The sequence below is a fragment of the Myotis myotis genome, unplaced genomic scaffold, assembly GCF_014108235.1.
Source record: "Myotis myotis isolate mMyoMyo1 unplaced genomic scaffold, mMyoMyo1.p scaffold_m19_p_11, whole genome shotgun sequence".
NCBI lineage: Eukaryota > Metazoa > Chordata > Mammalia > Chiroptera > Vespertilionidae > Myotis > Myotis myotis.
In genome coordinates, this window is record NW_023416315.1 from 66,222,758 (window position 1) to 66,226,547 (window position 3,790).

The 3,790-nt window shown below is 46.8% G+C and overlaps 1 pseudogene; it reads left to right on the forward strand.

The window, feature by feature from the left end:
- Window positions 1-625: 625 nt before the first annotated feature.
- On the forward strand, window positions 626-2,423 carry LOC118665787 (annotated as a pseudogene).
- Window positions 2,424-3,790: the final 1,367 nt, after the last annotated feature.

Sequence of the window (3,790 nt, forward strand, 5' to 3'; positions counted from 1 at the left end):
CTACCGCCAACATCACACTCAATGGACAAAAACTAAATCCATTTCCCCTAAGAACAGGAACAAAACAGGGATGCCCTCTTTCACTACTCTTATTCGACATAGTTCTGGAAGCCCTGGCCATAGCGATCAATGTGATTCTTGAGCTACAGTTCATATACCATGACATACTGAATTTTATGATAATCATTAATTTAACTTATTATTCCTCCTCCAAATATTTGATCAATATAAATTATCATGAAAGATGAAGAGTCATGGGCTCTGCAGAGGGGCCCAAGGAATGGTCCCATGGAGCACTCGGTCTTTAGGACCCCTCCCTGCCAATGGAGACTGACCTGGCCACAGTCCAGGGCGAGGGTGGGTGGGAAACCGAGGTTGCTCTGTCCCAGCCCTCGGGGTCTCCCGCAGCTGTACCCTGACATTCTGACAGAGCTGCCTCCCCGTGCGGGTAGGCCACAGCCCCCGAAACCGCCATCCTCTGGAGCCTGTCTCTTTCTAACACCCTCTTGCACAAGGGCTTGACCTCCCAGCCCACCAGAGCTCTGGCCTCCTGCGATGGGGATAGGTACGTGCATAGGATAGTTTACAGCAAAACAAAAAGGGAATCACTTAGGTTGGCGATGACATGGAGTTCGCTGAAGCAGGCGTAGTAAAGGAAAACAAACCTTAGCCTTTCCTCACAGACATTGCAGGAATTTACAGTTCTTCTCAGAATTCAGCAGAGGACACCAGCCGCCCCCGGGCGCCAAGTCTGCTCATGGCATCTCTGAGCTCAAGCCTTTGCTCCCCTGACCGAGCCACCCCCAGCCAAGTAAGAAGACGACCCCCCACAACCAATCAAAGTAGCCAGACAACCTCCGCACTTGCTCCATTGAACCCTTTTAGACTGTAAAGCAACTAGGAACTCATTTCTCCCGTGGCCTTGGGGGTTCTGGCTTTCAGGTAGAAGCCCTTGTAATGAAGTCATCTTCCTGCTTTGTTTTCCTCGGCGTGTAGTGTAGTTTTTGACAATATACCCCTGCACACACAGGCGCCCGCACAGGGGGCCGCACTTAATGGGTAACCCATGCCCAATAAAGATGTGACCGAGCCCAGCCAGGTGCGGCTCAATGGTTGAGCGCTGACCCAGGAAACAAGAGTCACCAGGTTCCATTCCTGGTCAGGGCACATGCCCTGGTCGTGGGCTTGATCCCCAGAAGGTGGCGTGCAGGAGGCAGCCAATCCATGATGCTCTCTCATCATTGATGTTTCTATCTCTCTCTCCCTCTCCCTTCCTCTCTGAAATCAATAGATATCTATATCATGTGACAGAAACCCCTAAAATAAAGGAAGATTGGCTGAGGGCAGAGTCCACCCCATGCTGTCCCTTAGGCTGGGGAAAGCCACGTGTGGTGGAACTCTCTCATGAGAAGTAGGAAGTAACTCCCTTATACAAAGCAGGAGCACCTGAGGCCATGGCAGGGAGAAGGCTAGGACTCAAAAGAATAAGACCATAGCCCACCACCCAGGGGCACATAAGGCTCACAGGTGATGCTCGAATTGGGTTTGTGGATTTTCATCTGTGGGGAAGTCAACACTAGTCAGTCACCTGTTGGGGGTATATTCCGATGCGGCAGCCATTTATGATTTCACTACTCTGACCACTGTGTCAAGAGGTTCCAAGATCCAGCTCCTGAATCTCCCAGATATCAGTGAGGATGCCAGAGATGGGAAAAGTAGAGATTATCAAGTCATTGCAGTGACCTGAATGTATAACGTGATCTTGATTGTTCTGAATGTCCTGAAGATCTTAGGACATACGGTCATTGAAAATGAGCTGGAAGGCCTTGACACTCACTTGAACAACAAACCACCTAACACTGGCTGTAAATAAAAGGATAAAGGAGGCATGAACCTCATGGCCGCTTGCCCTCAGAGTGAGCTGGATGCTGAAACTGTGAAGAGCATCCTAGTTACTAACTTCATCATGCTGAAGTGACTGCAGAGTGATGCCGCATCAGATGACCTCATCGAAACAATGGAAGAAAACAGTGTATATCCCCAGGATGTGTATATTAAGTAAGATTGATCAGATCTCCACTGAAGAATCAGCTATCATCTATAAGGTGGCTCACTACTTACCCATTTCTGCCCATCACCACTGGACTTTTGAAGACCTGTTGGAAGATATAAGGGACTATGTCAAACTAATGAAGATTTATACCAAACCCAAAGGCCAGTTAACAGATTACATAAATATTGCTAGTGGTGCTGCCTTACCCTAGGGCCACTGTAAAGGATTTCTGCATGAAGATTCACAAAGATTTCATCAAAGAATTTAAGTACTCTTTAGTCTGGAGTCTTTCTGTGAAACACAATTCTCAAAAGGAGTAAAAACCATTTAGTTAGAGGAGTAGAATGTCATTCAGGTTGTGGAGAAGTGACAACCACACCAGCTTTCTGCCAGGCCAACCACACCTGCTTTCCCCATGACCAGACACCCTACCCCAAGTCCTTTCTGGCTTTGTCAGTCACTGGATCAGGATTCAAGGGAGGAAGGTGGAGGTACCCAAACTGGAATTTCATTTGCCTTGTCTTGTTGTCACATTGTATATTGAACTACTAGAGGCCTGGTGCACAAATTCATGTACAGCTGGGGTCCCTCTGGGTGGCCTGCAGGGATCGGGCCGAAACCCACAGTCCAACGCTGCCTGCTGCTCCTACCTGCTGCTCCCGCTCATTCCAGCCCCACTGTGCCTGCTGCAGGCTTGCGCCCAACCAGTCCCAATCAGGAGAGGCTTGCGCTGCCACAGCAGCGCTTGCCAGCCATGAGCCCTGCATCTGGTGCCCTCCCAAGGGGAGTGGCCTGTGGGATCAGGCTGAAACCGGCTCTCTGACATCCCCCAAGGGATCCTGGATTGCGAGAGGGTGCAGACCAGGCTGAGGGACCCCACTGGTGCACGATCGGGCTGGGGAGGGACTGCGGGAGGGTTCCAGGGCATGTCCGGCCCGTCTTGCTCAGTCCTGATCAGCCAGACCCCAGTAGCAAGCTAACCTACCAGTTGGAGCATCTGCCCCCTGGTGGTCAGTGCACGTCATAGTGAGCCGTTGAACTGCCTTAGCATATCATTAGCATATTACACTTTGATTGCTTGTTCAGTTGTTCTACTGTTCAGTCTATTTGCATATTATCCTTTTATTATGTAGGATATAAAGATTCAGTAAAGTTTCACAAATATCTATTCATAATTAGGGTGGCCATAAGATCACAAACAGTTTTGAAATCTTGTTCAGGGCATGTGTATGCAAATCTGCAAATATGTAAACAAGGACACCTTTCACTAAGGTGAGGCTAATGAATATTTAATGAACTCTTGAGTGACATAACCTTTCAGTGACAGTGCTCTTTCTGATTTTAATGCTTGCATATAGGGTACATCAGTAATTAATTATTTAAACTTTTATCTTTCATCATTTCATTAATAGGAAATAAAGACAAACCCGAATATATTCTATTACTGAAGAAAATTACAAAATACTGTAACTGCCAAGGAGAAAAAATGCTGTGAAAGCTCATATAGGGCAAACTTTGTTGATTTTCAAATTGCCTATATTTACAAAAATACATTCAGATAAATATAGCTTTATAGCAACACAAATATTTCCCATTTGACTTATGAATATGATGGATAGGAACAGCTACAAAACAGAAGGAAAGAAATATCCTTAAAATATTCAATTCTAGCACATGTTCATGACCTTTTGTGCCTTGTGCCACATGGGGAATTATTCATTCACAGAACATTGATAA